The sequence below is a fragment of the Watersipora subatra genome, chromosome 1 (assembly GCF_963576615.1).
Source record: "Watersipora subatra chromosome 1, tzWatSuba1.1, whole genome shotgun sequence".
NCBI lineage: Eukaryota > Metazoa > Bryozoa > Gymnolaemata > Cheilostomatida > Watersiporidae > Watersipora > Watersipora subatra.
Window position 1 is genome coordinate 46,919,102 of NC_088708.1, and position 25,273 is coordinate 46,944,374.

A 25,273-nucleotide genomic window follows, 5' to 3' on the forward strand; every position below is an offset into this window, starting at 1 on the left:
ATCTATTATAGATGTTATATAACCCAATAATAAGATATTGGCCACATTTTCTGGTACAATAATAATAATACATTAGTTACTTATTTGGCTTCAGCTGTTAGCCAAACCTAAAAAAACAGCAACCTATATGGGCTAGGGGCGCTTATCGGATCCAATCATTAGTATTTACAAGTTTGGATTAAACCAAACAATGTTCTTCTGTTTTTTAGGTGTGAGCTGTCATCACAAACTTGGAGAATGATTAAGCTAGGCTCATTTTTAACTTCCCAACCTTTCATAAGTTTCATTATCTTTTTAGACAGCCGTTGCCTGTTCAATTAGAACTCCTGGCATTCAAACTGTGGTTCATTGTTCAATTCTCAAAAAAGCTCCTATGGATGGCCAGATCTACATCAACCCCTGAAATGTTCTCTTGGCCAATGTTCTCCGCTAATAACTGTTACTTGTTATTGCTATAATAGTTCAAATAGATTGTGTTGGCAGAAGATTGTTCCATCATACGATAGTTTTCAATTATTATCATGTATGTTTTAATAGGAGTTGCATAATTTCCAATTAGGGATTTTAAATGTTTTTCAATTTGATGAATCTAAACATCTATGTTTAGGATGATTGTGATTAGAAATAATCACTGCCAGAGCAACGAGCTATGGGGATCAGTGAATGTCCAATTTGGCGCAGCAGACCCTCAATGCGAGAGTAATTACGTAATACCTATGGAGTGTCTCCAGCTGGACAAAGGATGAGAGAAATTAACAGCAAATGACACAGCAAAGGTGTAGCAGTGCCTGGCTTTGATAGAGACACACTAATTAAGGCAACGCCATTTCACTGTCACTCTGAACTTTGACGTTTTTACTTACTCCAATGCTTTTAGTAAAAGGCTTTCAATAAATTTTAAAGATGTTGTATTTACTCAGATATCATATATATTAAACTGAAAAAGAAAAGATTTAACAAAAGTTTTTACTGCCGCCTAATGTAGCAGTGTTTTTAAACTACTGTCATTGACAATCAGTTAGCCATGATGGATTAAGCATGCCGATAGCTTGTGAACTGTATACTGTTTTAAAGCATTGCAGAAAGCCCTGCAGTCTTAAAATAAATTTCATAGACATACCAGATAGGTGAGCCTTCCAGAAAGCATTTAAACCATAACTGCCACGAACAACTTTTATCGTATTTACCAGGTAAATCAGATATGCTGATTTCGATTTTGTAATCAAAATAAAGATTAGGCCACTAACTTTCAGAGTAATAAAGGATTTTTTATAGCGTTTTAATATCGGTCTCGAAAACAACACGATCGGCATAACAAGCTCCGCCCATAAATACTTGACGTAACCTAGCTTTTTAAGAGCAGAAGTTACGTAGAGATGTTTAGACCGATTTAGAATAATAAAGACGAGTGTTTTAAAATCTATTAATATCTAAATCCAGCTTTAAAAATAACATCAGTCTTTTCTGAATAGTAGATAAGCTATTTAGCATTGCATATTTATAAAGCGCGATAACAACGCTAGCTCGTGATAAAACCGCGCTTTTTGAGCTCAATTTTCTCGGCGTCCAGCCCATTTAAACGTCATGTAACAAGCTGCAAGCAATTTTAAATAGTTTATATCCCTTTCATAAAAAACTGAAATTATTTTACAGGCTGGATTTAGATAATAATGGGTTTTAGGACGCCCATCTCTATTATTCTAAATAGGACTAAACTTTCCTAACTTCCGTTTTTGAAAAAGCTAGGTTTCGTCACATATTTATGGGCAAAGCTTGTAATGCCGATTGTGTTATTTTCGAAACGGATATTGAAACGCTTTAAAAAAGTCTAAATGACTTTGAAGGTTAGTGGACTAATCTTTATTTGAGTACAAAATCGGAATCAGCGTGTCTGATTTACCTAGTAAATACAATAAAAGTTGTTCGTGACAGTTATGGTTTAAAAAGCATTAAAAGGCACCTATATGCTTCAAATATATTTTTTTCTAAAGCATTTTATGCACTATGCAAATATTGTTTTTTAAATTTGTGCTCAAATTCATCCCCACTTTCATCATTGCCTTTTGAACTAATGATTTGGCAAGTCTCTTGCAGTTATTGTTTTAAAAATATAATGATATATTGTATATATATATATATATATATATATATATATATATATATATATATATATATATATATATATATATTATTGTGCATGTGGTAGCGTATAAATTAAAACCATCAAAAATTTACAAATCCTGTAGTGAAGTTTATCTTATCTTGAAATTATCGGTGTGGCACTCCTTTGTCTGCGCATGCTAAGGTGAGGCCGGGTTCAGACCTGGGGACAGCTGCGTAATCTCGACTCATTATGTATTCAACAGCTGGAAAGCAAACAAATTGTGTAGCTGCGTATGGGCATCAAATTAATTTAATTGCGCAAATGACAACATTTCTTTCTGTAGGACATAATAGTCGCGCACTCTGAGCTTGTAGTCCATGAGCGATCGCTTGCATAACAGGTACTCTGTCACACGTGTCTTAGATGCTATATTGGTTTGAACCAGGCCTAAGTAAGGCTGTAAATCTAACTCATTCCATCTCGTTACAGTCAGGCTTTTAGCTTTAGTTTCTGATTTAGACAAACAAGGATAGGCTAAAACTCTATTTAAGAAATAGGACAGATAGTGGAGGTAGCAGGTATGTGTGCTTATGCTTTAGCTCTGGCTTACCATGTACTTTGGGGATTACATTGAACTAAAGAATTTATGGTTGTCACTCATCTAAAGTAACAAAAAATTAGGACTTTTATTAGAAGCCTGAATGATTGTAGCCTAACATTTATTTCATATTCATGTTTTTAACGCAGTCATTCTGACTTTATATATGTGTTAGTCGTATAACAACTGAAAAGCAGAAAATCAAAGAAGAGAAAGGCTGTTATGAATCCTTAGATATAAAGTTATAGGGAGCAAAAAATATGCAGGTACAAAAACCCACCTGACCGCGCAGGCCAAGACAACATATGTAGTTTTAAAAGCTGAAGATAACTGTAGAAATGTCAAGTGATTTGCAAGAATTGAGAGTCGCTATCCTTGGTAATGTTTCCGTAGATATGGATTACAGAAAAATGTTGTCTTGCTAACTGGTTGCTAGATGCATGCTTTACATTAAAGCTTCAAGGTCGCGAATGATAAGTTTTTTAACTTTTTAAAGATTTCAAAGGATTTAAAAATGTACAGCAACTGTTTCAATAATATGGTTTACAGAAGGATGTTTAAGAATTGAATAGTGAAATGGTATATAATTTATATTGTAATATTCATACAAAAATTATTTCCGTACCATATGCTTATCAAAGCTTCCATTGCAAGGCAAAAGTTAGCAGTAGTTCATTTTTCAGTATAGAAATTTAGGACGAAAAATGGATGTAAAATGAGCAACATTGTATAATGCTAGAACTACATGTAGCATCAGCTTTGCTAACAAGGCTTTGTGAAGGATATTAGATACGCATGAAATGAGAAAAATCTTTTACCATGGATGTTTATATTATTGAATGATATTATTAATATTCCCAGTTGCAGATATTACTTAAGAGAAAATGACTATTTTGCCATAAGCTTAGCTTTTGAACATTTTTTTGATTGGCTAATCAACCATGATACAGATACATGCAAAATAATTAAGCTCTCTGTATAGTGTATACACATTAATATGCTAGTTAGCAACAAATTTGTGTGTAGCATTAGCAAAATCAATGACTAAAATTTGCTTTATAGTTTTCCAGTGTGCTGCAGGACCCTTTTTGTCTCTTGTGAGCTTTAGCTTTCAGAGCCAGACATTACCCAGTTCAAGAACTGAAGGTCATAATCTAGTAGCTAGTATTATTTAACCATCCATTTGTATATAGCTGAGGGTATGGCATTATGTAATAGCATGGCTGGTGGTTGTTTAGTTCAGGCTAATCCCATCGGCCACTGTCAACACCTCGCTGGCACCTGTACATGCATTACTCATGCTTCTTTGTCTAATGGTGCGTGTACACTGGCCGATTTTGTCACCCATTTTGTCGAGCACAGACCAATTTGATGAGTCGGTGTTGGCATCGGTAGGTGTGAGCAGAGAGATCGGTGTTGGTGCTGATTTGAAAGTCGGTGTCAGTGAATCCCAGCAGCTTATCAGCCAATCATAAGCTAGGAGCCTCTGATTAAATGAGCCTAAGCTTTAATGGCAGTTCTAAGTTTATGAAACGAAAGGGCTAGGTTTAATGAGAGGCTAGGAGACTGTCATTAAACTTTCCCTAGTGCTCTTTCTGATAGTGAGCTTTTATTTAAATTAATTAAAAGTGAATAGCCAGTGGTATGACTACTACTAGTTCTACTACATGTACTACTTTAAAGGAATTTGCCGGCCCTTACTTGGCACGACCTAAATTATTTCATACAGAAATAAATTGAGTGTGATTTTATTCAAGGTTTTATTAGCGAAGGAAATTTACTAGCCGAGGAGCGTACGGCCATTCGCTCTGTTTACTAAGTGAACGTTGCGCCCTTATAGACAATAAAATTGCCCGTTCCGGCTAACGGAACCGAGTAGGAACACCAGGTAACAATGTTTAAATGGCCAATAATTAGGCCCGCTAGTGCGTTGATATGACAACATAAACGACGACAATTGATAGCCTAACGAGTAACAAGGCTATAATAAAAAGGAAAACACATATAATAAAATATTTATAGACATAAAATATATACAAACATATAATTACATATAATACAGACTGTCAGAGCTCCCGCAGCAGATCCTGCCATCAACAAAATCTAATCGTCATCGGAAGATTCCATTCGGCATTCAGTAGTTGCTTCTAGCGGTAGTACTAGGAGCAGTAGTAATAGTGTAGTACTAGTATATAATTTTCCACATCAAACGCGTTGATTTTTAAATTTAAAAATCATATTGTTTTAACTAATTATAATAGGAAAGGGTGGAGTACTATTTAAGATAGGTTTTTCTGTAGACCCACATTACAAAAATCATAATTAGCAATCAATATATGTAGCTCTGGTCATGACATTAAAATTAACATTTTTGTGGTTTAGTGTCATGCTTAGCCTCTGAACATTGATTTCAATGTTTTCCAATGTTTCTAACTTGAAAGTTTTGAACTCTTGAGATTACACCATACTGACCCTCTTATAAAGCTTAACCCTGTCTATAACAAATATGCTTTCATCTAGTTCTTAATAGCCTAGCCGACTAACCTTACCCACACTGTGTAGTACTGTCCTGATTGTATTGTGGCTGATCTTTGTTAGTACAAATTAGGGTTTGGCACTAGCAGTGAAACTCACTGAAAATTCATGGGGTTATCTTCTCTCAAATCTTGTAATTAGAAAGTTTGAGTATTTTTATCTTGTTGGCTAGAATTTAGACTGCTGCGTGTGAGATTTGGTGCTTGAATTATTTGAACAGAATGGATTAATGCCGGGTTTACTGGGACTGAAAGATGTGTGATATTCAACAACCAGGCTTGCTACGAACTAATGCAACTATGGAAATAATTATAATTGCATTTCAATATCATGATGACTAAGCTGGTGTCTTGTAATAATTTAGGTTGTACACATAAAACACCATAGATATAGCATGTTTCAGTCAGTTCTACTAGTACAATTAAATATGACATGGAGTCGTGTAGTGTTTTTATAATTTTAGTCTCCATTCTTCTTATTTGAGATTCTGACGCTTGTCGCCAATGTTTTTGTAGTTCTACCTGCAAAATGATAAAAGTTATTTTCACCTGTAAAATTACAATTTAAGTATATATATTGAACAATACTTAAATTGTTCTATGTACTCGAAGAAGAGATAGAGATAAGGTTTGAGTGATCAAAAAAGATATATGTGTATGCAGGGACAAGAACACTCCAGATAACCTAATCGCAAACCAAAAAAACCTCTGTAGTCATAAAAGCCGAAGAAACTGTAGAAATGTCAAGCGATTGGCAGTAGTCGAGAGTTGCTATAATTCATAATGCTTTGGTAGATATGAATTACTAAATAATTTTTCAGCAGGCTTAGCTTTTGAACCATGATACAGATACATGCAAAATAATTAAGCTCTCTGTATACACATTAATATGCTAGTTAGCAACAAATTTGTGTGCAGCATTAGCAAAATCAATGACTAAATTTGCTTGATAGTTCTCCAATGTGCTGTGGGACACCTTTTGTATCTTGCAAGCTTTAGCTTTCAGAGCCAGACATTACCCAGTTCAAGAACTGAATGGCATAATCTAGTAGCTAGCATTATTTAAACATCTATTTGCGTATAGCTGAATGTATGGCATTATGTAATAGCGTGGCTGGTGATTGTTTAGTTCAGAGAAATGGCTAATCCCATCAGCCACTGTCAACACCTCGCTGGCACTTGTTTACATGCGTTACTCGTGTGTCTTTGTCTAACTTGTGATGTACTGTCTAACTTATTTTGGTCAACATGAATGCATGCTCACCATCAATTGTCTTTTTTTTCTGTAGATTCTGCAATCGTGTTTCGTAATGATGCTATGATGCCTGACTTGCTATTGGTTGCAGGTATGTACTGACAAGATAAAACAGTGTGACGCCTTTTTCAATTTTATTTTCAGGGTTTAATTATATGGTCTATAATTTTGATAACAACTGTGTCTTAGTCTTTAGCTGAACGCCCTCTTTTTTTGTTATTTTGTTACTGTTACTCATGCCAACAAGAAATTTAAAAATCATATTGTTTTAACTAATTATAATAGGAAAGGGTGGAGTACTATTTAAGATAGCTTTTTCTGTAGACCCACATAACAAAAATCATAATTAGCAATCAATATAGCTCTGGTCATGACATTAAAATGAACATTTTTGTGGTTTAGTGTCACGCTTAGCCTCTGAACATTGATTTCAATGTTTTCCAATGTTTCCAACTTGAAAGTTTTGAACTCTTGAGATTACACCATACTGACCCTCTTATAAAGCTAAACCCTGTATATAACAATTATGATTTCATCTAGTTTTTAATAGCCTAGCCGACTAACCTTACCCACACTGTGTATTACTGTTATCATGGTATTTTGGTTGACTTTTGTTAGTAAAAAGTAGTATTATACTCACTGGAAATTCGGGAATTATCTTCTCTCAAATCTTGATATTTAAAAGTTTGAGTATTTTTATCTTGTTGGCTAGAATTTTGACTGCTGAATTTGAGATTTGGCACAAGAACTCTTTGAGCAGAATGTATAAGTGCTGGGTTTACTCTACTTGAAAGATGTGCAATATTCAGCAACTATGCTTGCTACGGACTAATGCAACTCGGGAAATAATTATAGTTGCATTTAAATATCACGCTGACTATGCTGGTGTCATGTATTAAGTTGGGTTTTACAAAAAAAACACCGGAGATGTAGCATGTTTCAGTCAGTTCAACTTGTTCAATTAAAATGACATAGAATGGTGTAGTGTTTTTATAATTTTAGTCTCCAATCTTCTGATTTGAGATTATCACGCTTGTTGTCACTGTTTTTGTAGTTGTACCTGCAAAACAAAAGAAAATTATTTTTTATTTGTTTTTACAATTTAGGTATAAGGAACAATACTAACCAAAACAGTAAATAATGCAGTATCTCATCAATGTTAGCCCTCTGAACTCTCACAGCTGGTATTACGGAATTGCGTAGGCTGTGGCAGAAACCTTAATGGCGGAATACAGGCTTCCATATGGTTCTGTTTACAAAATATGTTTTTAAGCAACAGCAAAAACTAATAAAATTAATTCTTTCGCAGGATGTTAGATTTAAAATTTTACTTCCATTTGTAACATTTTTCACTTATCTTTATCTACTTCTTTCATTATAATAACACATTTTATTAGAATGATATCGCGAAACAATCAACATGACTCATTCGTTGGTAGGTCATAAATGACTGTGATACAAATGTGGAATTTTATGATAATAAATATAAATTTCCAGTATATTTTGAGTCATGAAAAGATGATGAGCGTGCTATGGATGAATATTATCTGTAAATGTTTAATGAGTGTTTAAAATCGTGCGAACTTTTATAGTTTTAGCCCGAATAATGGTGACATACTGTTTTTTTCTGTTTGATGACATCTGCTGTAGGTTGTCCGACTTTTTGTACTGCTGTTTCACCAAATATCATTGCATTGTTAGCACGTTTAGATATATTTGGTAAAAAATTAATAACTTCGGATTGCTGGACATATTGTCTAGGTTTACTGACACGCATTGATTAGATCGAGCAAGGATCAACGGGTTAAAACTCGGTTTCGTATCATAGATTTTTACAAGTTTGTATTTATATTTAACAACTATGATATTATCTTACATGTATTTACATAGCATTGTCTAATTTATTTGAAAATTAGAGCTTTAACTAGCAAATGTGGTTGCTGTCTAATGACACAGGCTTGGGTAATATTTCATACCAAGGGTTAGTACAAAGCCATTTGCATAGCTATTCATTCATAACATCTCGTGTATTGCTTTTCATTTGACCAGCACTTTATGTATTTCTATATCAAATTCATTGACATACAAACTGGTGGTGACTCACGGTTCTTTCATCTATATAGGCCTGGGCGGTCATCAATGTCCTCTTCCTTGCATTGTCTTCCGGAAGATTTTGGGGATGAGTAGATCATAAATGTCAGTTGAACGCTTCTTCCCTGTCATTAGACACGTACCCAACCTAATTTTCAACAGCTGGTAAGTCATCATTGACTACTTGACTTGATGGGCTTTGTACTTAATGACCTCCCATATACTCTCAACACATTAGTCATAACTTATAATAAACTTTCATGGGTAGCAAAATCGTAAATGATACAGAATTTGAAGCGAACACGAGTCAATACACAAACCGGCTATAGGAAATCAATTGATTCTTCAGAAGATTGTGTCAGTCTACCCCAAACCTTCAAAATAAATATGTTGATATATATATATATATAACAATAACCAATAAATAGATTTAAGAATTCAAGCAATTTATGTTTACACAAATTCTGTACCATTCACTATCTCACTACCCACTTTCGCCTTGAAATTCTAGAAAATTAGAGATGCGAGCTTGCAAGGTGGTTTTTGATGTATCACTAAATGCCCAAAGATGCGAAAGGCCAGTTACGGAAACTACATCACTTGGTTTTCCCGTCAGGTCTGCTTCAGATTTGTTTTAAAAAGGTTGGCTGAAAATGAGAGTATAAGCAAATCGAGGAGTTTCCAGCCAGGAAGAGATGATTCAAAAATTAAAATGAAGAAAAAATAGAATTAGCTCTAATATAAGATCAGAACGTTTTTTTCAAGAATGTTTTATTAAGCTGAATTCAGTTATATTAAATTTATACTTTGAGTTTGTTTATGCAATGCCACAAAAGTGTAGCGTACCAAGCGTGTTGCATCAGGTCTCTCTCTCACAATCATTAGTGCTATGATTCTCTGAAAGGTAAGAACTCCATACGGTATGCTACTGTATGGACTGCTGCATACTGCCACTACTCAAAATTATGTTGTACATAATACTGCTACATTTTAATGCAGACCATAACCTTTACATAGGTATTTGTAGCCTTGGGGGCATGGGTATAGAGCATGAATAGATAAAATCATGTATTTTTTCATTGTAATATCTCTTATTGGTAGTTTTTTAGAGGATGGCAACACAATAATTTATCTTTAGTTAATTTATAAAAAAAACATTTTTGAGATAGGACTTTAAGAAAATTAACTTGCGAGCTTTTGTCCCAGAATGCATTTTGCTCTCATATCAGACATGACTGTACAGTAGGCGCTGCTAAAATGAGATGATCAGTTCTAGGAACGTTTACATGATAAGGATTTTTCATTATAAGAATGTTAACATACATGTAAATTGTCTAAACCATTTCAGGACCTTTCCAAACTCGCTCATGTGAGAATCTGACTTAAATTCTTTTGAATGTATTGGCGGTGCCTTAACTGTATTATTGGTTTTCATCGACAACTTTTCATGATCAACCTCATTGGTTTAATAGACCATGATTGTGGTAATTTGACAATAATTTGATGAAAAGCGCATAGTTTGACGCGACAGCGACTTACAACAATTGACTAAGAAAAAATAGTTTCACTATAAAAAAGCAATAGTACCTTTTCGTCATCTATTCGTTCTTAAGAGCTCAAGATTGCAACTCCAACTCGTGACATTCAGATGCACCGACCAATAGCTTTAAAGTATTTATCAACAATTGCACTGCTATATGTACCTATTCTCTGTTCCGTTGTCACTTCAGACAAATTATCACAAGAGTCAGAATGTCATGGAAATTGTATGTATTATATGTATAATGCTTTATGTACAGTGTTGGGAAAAAATCTTTGTCTGCCTGTTTAAGTAAGTGTAGCACTGCAATAAATTCATCATAATTTGGAAATATTTTGCACCGCATACATCAAACCCTGTTTCAAAACAATCCTAATGAGCTGAAAAATAGAAATAACTAGATTTTAAAATTGCCAAATATCTTCTATTGTATCAACCGCTGCCTACTAATTCACACTGCATACCAGAAAATATGTCATCACAAATTTTGTTATTATCTCTTCTTTAATTATTTTCTAAATTGAAAATAACAGTCTTGTACTGTTATGGGCCCAGAAAAAATCCATTGGGGTTGTTTTGCATTTTAATATTTTATCTGGTAGCCTTTGCAGACTATAACCATTCTGCAGCCTTAGGCATGCTGTGAACAAGCCTCACGAGCGCTTGAGTGTTCATAATTTGAAACCAGCAATCATGTTGGACAGCTGGTTTTTTCAAATGCCTTGATCGTGGTAGATCTTTGGTGGTTTGATGCTGCATTCATTTCTTTACCACTTAATTTTCTTTAGATTGAAATACTCTAAGCTTCTTCGCTATTTTTCTATTGCTCAGATTGCCCATCGTATGCAGGCGAATGATGAGGTCGTTGAAACATTTCTTATCCGTGGTTGATGTTGACGCTGGTATGAATTCTGGGATCTCTAGCTGTTCCTCTTTTAACAAGCAAAACTGTAAACCTTTGCTGCACATGCGGTCCAACAGGATCTCTATTGTTGTGATAATATTCCACTTGAAAATTAATAATGTCATATTGCGTTTGAAAATGAGTTAATAAGCACTGATTCACATTGATTGGCCTATAAATGATTATTGATCCCTGATTAACCGTAATTTTATTACTGATGGTGTCAACAAGATCTAATGTTAATTTACTTTTAAATGATGCATGGTTTGTCAGGGTTCAATCCCTCTACATGACTACTACAACAAATTTACCTAAAATGGGCAGTGAGGTTTGAGGTGGACAAATACTTTCTGACACCGCTGTATGTCGCTTTTTTTTCTCGCAGGTGTGGCGAGACAGACTAACACTCAAATCAAACTTTAGAACTCGCCCGATGATACACTTTAAGTTATATGGAGTTTTTTACGCGGTACGAAGCAAAAACTTCACAAAATTGCCCGACTTTTTCTAGAATTTATGCTATAGGAGGTATACGTTATAGGAGCATCTACTTTACTCTAAAAGACCATGTGAGGTTGTGAGGTACAAATATCATGTTTAAAGTGTGCAATAGCTCCCATGTAGGATACTTTTGCTCCCTCATCACTAATTGAACTTGAAAGTTTATTGTGTATTATCTAATTTTTATCACTTTTAGCCTTGCTGGTCCTCTAGCGCAAAGCCGACCTATTGCTCCGAGATGTGACTCTGGCACTTATGGAATAAAAGTGCAAGCTGAGTTATCAGTAAAGATTTTGACAGAACCGTTCATGAAGTGAGTGTGAGAGTGCTTTAATTTCAATGCTGTAGTTTATCCCATTTTCTTTCCACTTAACATGGAATGTTTGATTAGTCTGATATTTTAGGCAGTTTGAGGCCGCTTGTTTTTGGGAAAATGTTTAATTATGACTGCTGATGTACTGGCGGTTAAGACATTTGAAAAGCTGATAATGGTGTTTTTTATAAAACCCCAACAACAAATTCAGAGTAGTTTTTTGCTTTGTAGCATATTTGACTCAATAGAACAAGTGTTATCGCTGAAGCATTCTCTTAAGGTGAAAACAAATTAGGCGATAATTTGAGCGATATTGTGTTAGAGCTAATCTGCGTTAAAATTCACTCAGCGTGTTCATGCAGAGCGATAAAGCTAGAATTTCTCTACACAACTTTATTGCTAACGAGATGCATTTTGATTGGTTAGTTCTTACCAGAATGTAATTTTACGGCGGGTAATTATTTCTTACCGATGTTCAACAACGTACATCAGCTCCAATTTTCTATTTTGTTACGAAACATCTTCAGAACGAACACTCAATTGTTCATGAATTTAATAATAGCACTCCCAGTTCTGTCCATCATAACAAAATTAAAAAAAAACCGAGATGAAAACCAACATCCGGAGTCAATCGTTGCGCCGGTTGACCATCTTGAGAATGGTAAATATTTAATATATTAAATATGAAAAACCACTACAAAATAAAATATGTATAAAAAATTGTAAAACCAATACAGCTAAAAATACAAGAATCGTTTTTCTTTTGTCTTCTTGTAGTGTAGGCAGTGTACACTCTTTGAAAGGGAGATAGGTTTAATAACAAATGTGGAGGTTGTTTATGTTGTAGCCTAGACGACGACATTTTGACTGGCCTAAATTTATCAACAACTCCAAAAAAACTAATGATACAGATTTTTATTGGCAGTTTGTGAGCGTGCCCATTATATCATTTGCTAGTAAATCGCTCAAGTGTGTTTATGCACGCACCAGCGATATCTTCGCCCTCATGACGCTTGCAATAAAATCGCCTAGTGTGTTTGGACCTTAAAAGCTCCTTGCTATATTTTCACAAAAGGCGATTATACCTAAACCTATACATATACTGATAAGGTAACTTACCTCCTCAAATAGAGTTGGCGTTCATTAAAAAGATGGCGCTCGATTTTCAAAGCAATCTCCTGATGTGGTCCCAAATAGCGGTGCCAATCAAATCAAGGTGCATTCAAATATAGGTTTAACGGTAGCTCACTTTCAACATTTTTTCCAATACCAAATTGAAGGTGGTCAGAGACTCTGTGCATAAAGTCCTCATCAACTTATTTTTTTATACAATGTTAAAATCTTTGTTCTTTTGTAGAAGTTGTTTAATCTGGAGAACGAAGATGAGCTCACCACGCAGAACTATTGTTCTTTAATCATGTTCTCACAGAACTAATCATATTGGCCTACAAATGTTTTGAAAAACTGAAGGGTAAGTTGATGAGTCCTCTACTTTTTGTAGTCCTAATCTTCTGATAATTAAATTGGGCTTTGATGACTAAAGTGAGCTCTGGAGACTGCAGTCATTACATTGGGTAGTTGGCTACACTAAAATACTATAGCACTGACAATCCGCAAAAACAGTAAAACAATAGTTATGAAGCAAAATAACCATGTATGGAGTGGCATGTACAATTGATATTTAAATTGTACAAATACAATATCAAAGTATTAAAATATTAACCATCTTTTAAAGATTGAATGTATTTCTTAATGAGTGTAGCCTGGGTTTTCCGAATGGAAAAAGTCTAAAACACAATCAGATTTTGGTCTAGTCCATTAACTGAGTGCGTACAACAGGCTGCGCGGTGCAGCTCAGCACAGTGTACGCTTATAACCAAGAGCAATGCGCTAAAAAATATTTGTACATACAGTTCTTATTAGTGAGTAGGCAATTAGTTAGCCGGTCATATGTGTACCTAATAGGAAAAAGCCAATCGCCATCCTGCATCTAACTAATGGAAAACATGTTAACAGCCAACAGCGACCAAAGTTATTTGAGAATCATTATTTTTGTTTTTACAGTTTATTATTGCAATAAACAGCTGTGTTAGACCTTTACAGCTACCAAGGTTTTAGAAATGGGCAATAAATAAACATTTGGAAAATGGACTACTGATTGCTACCTATTGTATCAGCAAAAGAGGATGAGAACCTGACCAAGCTCATACTGCAACACACTTTTTAGATTTTTTGTCGGTAACATTAGGCATAAAACCTTCTGCTGATTAATGTGTATGTTAAAAAACTCTGATAGGCGGTGTGGTTCATAAATAGGGTCATCTTAATCTGAGGGCACACTTCATTGGTGAAAATTAGGTCTTTAATAAGAGCCATCACATGTAGGACAAATTAATGTACCAAAGTCTGTTCTATTCTAATAAAAAGTGTATTACGTTATTCAATAGAAAAATGATATGGTAATGATGCTACCACTACCAGGCACAACAGCCTTTTAGCTTTTAATTTGAAACAATTTTTATTTACCCTTTATGGCCACAATGTTTGCGCTTTAATTCTGGAATTGTCTGTTTGTGTAATAATGTTCTATCTACCAATCTTTCATACAAATAAAAGTGTCCTCAAGAACCCTGGCCATCATTTTTAGCTGTTTTTTATGAAATCTAGAGGCATTTGAAATGTTCTCTCTTCCAACAGCGTCCATAATTTTTTAACCTTGTCTTAGCATTTTACAACATATTGAAGGGTAAAGTAACAATTTGTTCAAAACTTCATGAACTTGTAGTATGGCTCTTACTCTGTTTTTTTTTACACTAAGCCTGCTTATAAAAATGCTGATGAAATGCAGTTGCATTTAAGTTCTGCATAAATTGTCTAAATTGTTTTTTATCACGGCTTCATTAACAAATTAAAAACTTGGTAAATTTTGATCTTGCAGCTATTTTTCCTAATTGTGCATGCAGTATGATGCTCAATTACAACAAGGCATGAAGTAAATGTAATACGAAGCAGTTTTTGCACTGATTTCTTATGTCTTCTTTTTATGTTGAAGCTGTTTCAGTGTGAACTCTTAAACTACCAATAGTACAGCTCGTTTGGCAATGTGTTTCTGTATGGCCAAGTGCTGCATGATGCAGCTTTAGCAAGCTTTTGTACAAATTGTTTCCAATTACTGATTAATTAGTAAATTATCTTATTACATCTATACCTGATTGAAAAAAGCTATTATTTGCATATGTTGAGCAAATAAGAATGCGTTTACAACCTGAGCAGAGTTTTGCTTTGCAAAAACTTGTTTTATGGAATCTTCTTACTGATGACCAGTAATTTCAGAAGCAATACAGCCATAAATGGTTACTAATTTCAGATCTATAGACTGAGCAACTTTATTGAGCAATAGTACTAATGAGAGTAATTATGTTCATCAGATTAATTAACATGTAAACTAATAATATTCATAAATCATCCGACTAGAGTTTTGTGCTTACCTCACAGTAATTTCAAAATGGACGAAAAGTGGTCCCTCTCACTCGACCACTCGTTTGTAATATTTTTGGGGGCATGAACTAACATAAAAACTTATGCTGACAAACTTGCTATAAAAATATTGTTAATAAACAATTGGGGTGTAAAGTTATAACCATTTATACACTCTTTTAGAAATTAAGTTTCACGAAACACTTATGTCGCGGTAGAGAGATCCATTTGGTAGTAAAGGAGTTGAAGTTATCAGCAGGTAGATCATATGGGTTGCGGTCACAGAAACCATGGTTAAGTCGCAAATCACGAAGCTGAGTTATTTGACTTTGAAGTTGCACCAACTGAACTTATAATATTGGTAACAAATTTTTTAACCTGTAGGTCTGGACCAATCAAAGAGTGATCTTTCTGAATCTGAAGTCAGTTTAGCCAATAAAAGTATTTTACCATCGAAAAAAAACTTAAAACCGTTGCTGTGCTAAACAAGAAGTACTGAAAAATGGTGTCCGCTAAAAATAATTGTTTCTTTTTTGCCGATTTTAAAGGTAACTTTGACATTTTGGACGCTTGTAATGAGTACTTTGGTATTCTAACTGATGTCAAAAGCAGTGAAAGTAAAGGGAGTTGTGGTGATATTTTCCTAACGATTCTTACAAGATTACTACAATATTTAATAATAAGAATAATTATATCAATTTTTATGAAATTAGAATCAGATTTAGTTATGAGAATAATTATTCGAGTTTGCAAGGTCGAAGTATATAGTGACCGATGGTGTGCAATATGTTACTGTTGTTAATTTTCTAAAGATTTGGTTGATGATTTAGGTGTGCCCAATATCGCGATACAATCAAGCTGTTTTTAATATCTGCAAAAATAAGTAATACACTTTCTTATAAATATACAGCTATTTCTTTGACAACCAGCTAAAATCTGTTTAGATTTTTAAATTCAGCATAGCTTTTTGGATCCAAGTACAGAAACCTAGATAAATATCACAATATCTTGATATTGGTTGCTATGTCGTTTTGAAATGTAAACAAAACTTTACATTGGTTTTCGTTTCTCAAACTTTAATACCAGTTTTCTTGGAACTATGTTTTTGCACTAATGGTAAACGTGCTTCAGTTTTTTGACCATATAATCTGCTGTAATTAGGCTAGAATCAAAATTTTGTTTGCTAAATCTTGTAATCCCGACTTACCATGAATTCTGTGATCATGACACATATTAATAGTTAATGCACTGTTTGGAACTTATAGTGCTATTGTAGAACTACAATAAAAAATATGTCATCGCTAACAGAAATTAACTACCAGTTTTGATTTTGCATAGATGTCTTGTTTTCTATTACAGATTTTAATGTGTTTGCAAGACAAAATGAAGCAACTGCAAGAGGTTTATTATAGCATTTATTTCAAATTATGTTCTTATGATAGAACTTTCCGTAACAAACTTTCATTTGGCTAATACTTGTATCCATTTTTGACTAAAATAAGTCGAACCGATTTGTTTCACTCCTACTACCTGCCCTAAATTGGTGCAAATGGTCATCAGAAATGTGCTTTCTTTGCGCTGCTAAAATGGCCCATTAAATGTACTTTAATTTGATGAAAACTCAAATATTGGTTAATTATTGGCCTGTCCAAAATACCGTAAAATACTCATCTGATTTGCATGTACGACTTAGCTGCCCAAGTTGTCAATGCATGGTACTGGAGCTTGTTATCATTTTGCTTGTTGAAGGTTGACTTGCAACAAAATTTCATTACGGTTATTTGGTATCAAAAGATTCACCATGGCTTACTCTGCTGTGTTGTGGGTGCAAAATATGGAGAACTGTGATTAAAAGCTCTTGAAAGCTAAAAAAGAAACAGTTAATCTCCGCGATCCCGAAACCGCCGTAGATTGGAATCAATTCATTTCTCTGACATAGTAAAATGATTTGGGTATTGTTTTGACACGTGATCTTCTCACATGAATTGTAAGTTCCGTAAAAGGCTCAATATAAAACTTCTTGTAGCACTAATTTATGACATAAACTTTGGGTTTCGCCAAAGAGCTCTTACCAAATATAGATGCTCGCTAGTTTACTATTTTGTTTTGGGTTGATCTAATCGTCTAGTCGCAATCTGATCATGTGACCCATGCTTCCTGCCAAACAGCGCGCATAATTTCCGCAGCATTTTTTGACTATCACAGGTGACCAACAGGCTTGTCATGCTTATCAGATGATGATATGCATTCCTTCGAGCTAAGGTTAAAAATTAAACCATTTTTTACGGTAGGTTTTGAGATATCAGTGCTCAAAGTGACATCAATACAGTGATGAGGAAACAGATGCTTGAGGACAATAGACATCGTTTCATTGAATGCGTGAAGTGTAATTGTGAAAATATTTGAATGAATGAGGTTGCATGAAAGTGTAAACAGAAGCCATCTTGTTGAGCTACGTTCCATTTGACCCATGTTTGGAACGGGATTCTAATCTTTGGCAATTTCGTAATGGCGGCGATTAACTTTTCGCTTTTGAGCTTTTAAGAGCATGTTATCACATTTCTACATATATTGCACATGCAACACAACAGAGTAAGACATGGTGAATCTTTTGATACCAAATAGCTGTAGCGTGAATTTTGTTGCAAGTCAACCTTTAAGCATTAGTAATCTTTTAGACAAATGACAAGATTTTTTTTTTGGAAACATACCTTTCAAGCAACAACCGTATGCGAGTGCCACTGTACGTAATTTTGATTAATATTTTTAAACTTCATAATCATTCTTAGTATTGACTAAGTATTATTGCTTTTTAGTTTGTGTATTTTCTTATGTAATTATTATCTGTGAATGTTTAGCTGAAGCTTGTGCAGAGCTGTCATCAACAACAATTTAGTTGAATGTCATTTACTAGTTATTCCGTTTTACAAATTGGACTATGCCTTGTGAAATAACTGCTTTATTTTAATTGTGTATACAGCTCCTATTCACCCTTGCATGTTTATAGTTGTCATGTTCTTGCATTCTGGTTGCCTGTCCACTGACGATAGCACTTGTACAGACTATATGTAAGCATAGTGTCTGGGATAAGAACTGAAACTCACAGTTAAAGCCTATGGTGACCAGCTCTAAACTTTACTTTGCAATAATATCTAAAAGCCAAGTCCAGATCAGGGTCAGACTACTGACTATCAATTTTACGAATGAGTAATTGCTTTTGAAATACCACTTCAATATTTGAAGTCCTTGTTTTTAATAGAATATGAATAAGTTTTTACATTGCTCAACTCGCGTTCTTCTATTGCCTACAAATCACAATGGTGACAAATATCAAAGCTGGGATTGAGAGTCATAAGCTAAAATATCAGATGCACTTCTGCTTGCTCAGTTTTTTCCTTTTTTTGCAGCAAGCAATGAGCTTTCAATTGATTAGCCATGAAAAGAGTTTAATTTTAATCGGAAAATCATTCATTCAAAAAATGTGATATTTTTATTTTGTTATTACTAATTGCAGGGTGTTGCTATAACATGTTCTGCACCCACTCTGGTGCTAGACAAGTTATCTAAAGAATTGGCGATTCAAGGTTACAAAAGCTCACATATTTGGGGAGGTTTCTGGTCAGAGGAGAGCGGACAAAGGAACTTAGTGAAGGTAAATTAGGGTGTCAAAACACCAAAATATTGAGTGACATAGAATGAACTTTGGTGAAAAACAATATTTTTTTAGATGTATTTTACAAATATTGAGATGAAAAATTTTGTGCTAGTCCGAAAATATCAATTATATGTATTTGGACGATGTATCTAATAGTATGCAACAAGCTATAGCTTTTTTTAACTCTGAATGACACTCGTATTGCTTAACTTGCATTTTTGTATTATTTACAATCTCTGTTTGTGAGAAATGTACCTTTTGTTCCAAATCCTGTTCGGCCTGTCATAGCTGTTTTTTGCAGTCACCATTCAATTTTTGGGATTAACGGGGACCAGGGTCTTTTGTGGACAGTGAAAACCAACAAAATAAAAAGTGATGTTTTTAAGTATATACATAAATAAGCCAAACTTTAAGGCCAAAACACTTGCATTGTTTCATAAGCATAATGTATTTGTTTCCTATGTGAAAAGTAAACCTAAGTTCCCTTCATTGACTTTTAGGTCATATTCTAACTTAAATCCAAGTATTTTAACTCAAATTATGAATTTTTTGTAGTATGGGCATAGGTCAGATTTTTATCTGGTTGGAATAGCTGTACAGCAAATTTTGCTATAATGTACATGTATACCTATTATAACGCAAATTCCTCTCAATGTAAAGAATTTATGTAAAGCTTTTGTTTGACCAACATAAGTAATGCCATATAGGGTAAAGTGTCAAGTTGGTGAAAGTTCCCAAAATTATTAACAAAATTTTCATAGTTGTCCTTAAAAATATCGCTTACATTCTTGCCAAACTTTAGCAATGATGAGATGCATAGGGTTTGCTATTATAGATACCAATACATTGTTAAACTAGTTTGTCAATAGAGATTGTCATTTTTGTCAAAAATATGTAAAATGATTCGCCTCGCAAGAAATCAGAAATATTTGAAGGGGATCTATCAGTGAAAGCTTTGGAGTGTTAATACAGACGGTTTCCTACTTACGAACATTCGAGTTACACACAACGGTACATACGAACAGGTCTGCGCGTATATTCATCGATAATACCGACGGTATTACCGACTTATTAGTGGCAGAAAAAGGCGCTACATAGAAGCATCACCCAGCATCCACCTTCCTCTGCCCAGTTCGTTGCAGTGCATAAGTGCGTGAACGTATCTCCAGTGCGCAAAGAACTTTTTTATTTTTCCTGTATGTATTGTAAAGGAGTTTGCCGACCTTTACTTGGCACGATCTAGACTAATAAATAAAAAGAAGAGAGTGTGTGTAGTTTCATTCAGCTTTTTTATTAGCGAAGGAAATTTCACTATTCGAGGAGCGTACATCTATCTGCTCTGCTCAAATAAATGAGAGCGCTCCGTTATATTCAGTAATATCAACTGTTCCGTCCTAACGGCAAACGGTGAGAACACCGGCTAACAAGGAGAATAAATAGGACCGCTAGCGAGTTGGTATGACAACAATAAAAGTGACGATTAATGATAGTGTTATAACATGATATAACATGAAGTTGCTTCAGTGCTATATAACAAAATATAGCACTGAAGCAACTTACGAACAAATTCACTGTACAAACAATAGTTCGGAACGTAACTCGTTCGTAGGTTGGGGACCGTATGTATACCAAGCTGAATGTCATGATATCTAGTCTCATCAAAATCTATCTTGCTCCCAAGGTCTTCCCGACGATGGATAAATGATAAGTCATACAGACACTGATTTTACTTTGTTAGCTAGCCGCAACAAGTAGCAGCCGGTCTCTTGTGGCTTTTATTCACCTCACCTTCTGTTTGATCTCCAAATTCATGTTTACTACCTTCAAAACTGAATGTTTTTTAATTGTCAAATCAGTTGATATGAGCATCAGAGTTAATTTTTTTGCTGAGCTAGAATTTATTTTGGTCATCTCAAATAGTCTACGAAGATGAACTGGTATAAACGAGCGCATTTGCACAGACATGCTAATGGCAAAGAGTAGCTTTATCATATAAGCAGAGACTAAATGGTGTAAACAAAAGCTGAAAATCTGTTTTAATAGAAACTTCTAAACTATTCAAAGAATTTCAATTATGTCTATATAATTAATGATTAATGTATAATCCTAAATATTTAGGATTTGTTTGGAGTGCACGAGAGGACAACTCTGCTTTGCAGAGTAACCTGGCAGTAACCCTATGCTTAATTTGTACATGTATGCATTGCAGTGAAAGGCATATACATACACACCAACCTTACAGTGTTAAAGGCCAACTGAATGAAAAGGACTTTTATACAATTCATAGTCAATCTGTGCATGGAAAAAATAGACCGTGTAGACAGTTAGGAATTTTACTCAGCTCAAGATTTTGAATCAACTTGGCTTGTACCAACAAATACCCTGGCAGTGTAGAGTGCTGTAAAAGATTATCAGTTGCAATAATTATGCATTCAAATATTGCAAATTATTACAAGGTTAATTAGCATAGTTTTTGTAGTGTCAGTCTAGCAAGGTAAATGTTGCAAGTTCAAATCCAGCGGGATGCAATATTTTTCCATTATCCAACGGTGGCTTTATATGGACAGACACGGTTCTCATCACAGTACAGGCTGAATGTGTAAAATTTTGTAGATTTTGGTGCATTTTGCTTAGAAATAAGAGGAATGGTAATGCTGTAATTATTAGTTTGTAAAGCAAAGCTTTTCTTAACCCAACTATTCATTACATTTTATATTTAAAAGATACCATTCTTACCTAATAGTTTGACAAAAAAGCTTTAGCTTAAAAGAAAGCATTAATGATAATGTTTGTTGTTTTTTACTTTTATTGAGTTAACTTGTGTTAACAACATCGAAACAAGAATTTTTTAAGGCTTACTAGGTTAATTTTTTTTAGGCATAACATCAACATAGTGAGAACTGCAATCTCTTTAGGGCAAACATAATTATGCAGAGTTTCAGTAGGAAAGCATCTTTTGTGTGACCTACAATTAGTACAGCCACCAATATAGCTAGCTGCAAAAGCCTACTCTTCAAGTTTCTGGCCAATCTCCTAAGCGTTCTAAAACAACATGATGGAGCACACTTTTTAGTCAGTATTGTTTTAAAGCTGGTTTGATATCTTTGGAAAGTCTGTAAAATGATTAGTGTTCAACATTCTCCTAATTTTTAACTATACTAACAGGTTAATAACTGGTTTCTTTGCAGGTAGAGCAGCATATTTACCAGTGGAGGCAAAGTGGTCTAGATTGCCTAACCTTCAAACAACAAGTTGATGTTCAATTTCCAAAAAGACATCCAGTGACTGGAATGACATCCAACCTTAAAGTTCTTTCTGTAGCTGGGCGTGTCTACAATCAGCAAAGTTCTCTTGCGAATCGCTTCTAAGATCTCTAGCTAAAATCATATTTTAAACGTTGTGCAGAGCCATTAGTTACAGCTACCACAACTTCACACATTATACTCGAGGTGCCAGGAGATGGTCACACAATTTGCAAGACAATTATAGAGCTCAGTGTTTTGAAGCTCTACAGCTTTATTTGACAGAAATAAAATAGTCCACTTTTGTTGATAAATGTTTTATGGTATTCTTGTGAATGCTTTGATTTTTAATCTTTTGGTAATGTAACAGCTGTTTGGCCTGCTTTTGATAGGTTGCTCCATTTGCACTAAAGACTTTTAGATTTATACAAACTCATTGTGTTTTAAGAATATTTTATTTGTCACCGTTGCACTCACTTGAGCAATTTGTTTGACGTACTTATATTGAGCTTTCCTTTTCTGTAAACTCAACTCCTTGACGGGGTTGCTTAAAGAGTCAATTTTTTTCCTTTTGAGTAAGTTTGGGCTTTTTTTAAAGAAATATGCTGACCAATGTTGATAAACGCGAGTTAGATATACATGCATGCAATTTGCACAGTGTGTTCAATGTTACTGCATGGTTTCATCGAAAGCTCTTATCTGAAACATTTTATAATCCAAAGGGCCCCACATATGCTATATTTCCCAGTTTTGCCTCAGTAGCAATGAATTGACTAAATCAAATTGTATAAGTAATAAATGTGGCCACAGGTATGCAAATCTCCCATGTTTGACATTTATGTTTTTAAAATTGGGTGTCTCTGACTCTACCAGGCATATTTGGCAGCATGAATATATGCACTGTTTTAATTAATATACGTTTTAAAAGTTTTCTATTTGACAACTAAGATGGTTTCAATACCAATTACTTGATGTCAATACCATCCTAGCGTTTATTGCAACTTATTACAACTTTTTTTAAATGGACAAAGTGCTTGTTTTTGCCATGCATGCCCACTAACAAGCTATTAAGGGAAAGCATAAGTTTTCAATTTTATGAATAATACGTATGATAAACTTTAGATCAAAGCGCACACAGATGTGCCTGCAAATCGGTTTTCTTAGGTTCTGTTGGCAAAATCCCTGAAATGGGGTTTCAGGGATTAGTTTGCCTTTTTAACCAATTGATAGAAAATTAAATGATGCAATAAAGGTTCATTACAAGTAAAAAGAACCAAACTAAATATCATAGTTAGCTAAATTTATATAAAAAGAAGAAGTAGAGCTTGGAACTAGGACTATCTAATTCAAGATATAAAAACATAATAGGAGGCCCTGAATTTAATGAGAAGATAACTTCTCTTGCAAAAGAGAAGACAACTCAGAACTTTGTATAAAAATTTTCAAATTTTACGCTAATGGGAGGTCCTCCATTTCAAACTACAAAGCCTCCTAACCTGCAAAATTTTCCAAAATGTTGAACTCTCCGGCAAATTTTATGCAAAATGCAAAATAGATACGTATGCGATCAGCATGACGAGTAGAGTTGTTTAAGCATGTTTCTAGCGAAGCCTCCTATCAGAAGCCTCCTATTATCCGAAAGCCCTATATCGTGGATATATTTTCCAAAGTGGCCTCCTATTCAATCTAATTTGACTATATATATATATATATATATATATATATATATATATATATATATATATATATATATATATATATATATATATATATATATATATATATATATATATATATATATATATATATATATATATATATATACTGTACTAGTATGTACCTCGTTTGTATACCTATCTGCTTTGAATAATTAGAAAACCTACAATAGAATATGAGGAAACAGTTGCTAGCCTAAAATAAAACAACCCCATCATTCAATTGTCAGCTTAGACATATCTCATTACAATGCAAGTTTTGTATTTTGTTGTGTGTAATGCGACTAAACTATTACAAATCAATCAACAGTAGCAAAATTTGAAAAAACTGTTTCACAGCTAGGCACTAAAGAAATATAAAAATGGCCTAATCTCTAATGTTGTGTGTTAGCTGAGTTCAAAGGGTGAAAGATAGCGAGTAATTGCATTTTCCTGTTTGTTTGGTTTATGAACAACAGTATAAAAGTTTACCCTATCTGTATAGCACTTTATTGACAATAATTTCATTTCAAATATAGAAATGTTTTTTCAAATTAAGCCTTACAAAAATAGTAAAACAAAAACAAAAAATAATAAAAAGGCAACAGTTAGCCATTGAAATCAAATAAATAGTCTGACAAATAGTGTCTGAAATGCCTTTCTCTGCTAAGTGAACGAATATTAGGTGAATCATTGCTAAAGTAGCTGGCAATGATATTTTCAAAATAATTGTTAGTGGTTGTATGCAATTTGTTTATATCACCTAAGTTGAAATGAGTTGAAAACCTGTAACTGTCTGTAAAAAACGAAAAAACGAACTATGAAAGATCTTGAAACCTTGAATTGAAGGAAAATAAACATCTAGCATAGGCAGAGTAAGAAGAGTTGGAAAGATCATTCGTTGGAATAATATGTGAGAAAATATGATGCAGATTTGCAATGAGTCGAAATGCTTTTTTTGCAACAAAAATAAACTCTTTGTGACATATCTTGGAACTAGATTATAATAGATGTGGATACCATAAATAAATAAATCTACAAGCACAGAAAATATTGGCACTTTTTAAAACTTTCTAAAGTACCAGAACAGTTAAATAACAATAAGATTAGAGATGTTTCCTGTGTTACATTCATCGTACAAATCATCATAGCATTATACGATCTGAAACTCGAGCCAACTCAGATCTTTGTTGTTAGCAACTTACTTCACAAAAGACCAGATCATTTTTGGATGACACTAGAATTTCATGTTTTGAAAATTGGTAACTTATTTTCTTACCATTAGCTTTATATATATACTAGTTGTGCTACTCAGCATTGCCCGGGTAGTAAAAAAATCTTTGGTCAAAAAATTGATTTGTATTT

At 34.0% G+C, this 25,273-nt stretch overlaps 1 long non-coding RNA gene across 1 annotated transcript; it reads left to right on the forward strand.

Moving 5' to 3' along the window:
• The first annotated feature begins 13,092 nt into the window (after window positions 1–13,092).
• On the forward strand, window positions 13,093–22,822 carry LOC137385302 (uncharacterized). Its single transcript, XR_010977759.1, has 3 exons — window positions 13,093–13,311; window positions 18,832–18,969; window positions 22,161–22,822. It is a non-coding gene; the product is annotated as an uncharacterized lncRNA (long non-coding RNA).
• The last annotated feature ends 2,451 nt before the right edge of the window (window positions 22,823–25,273 follow it).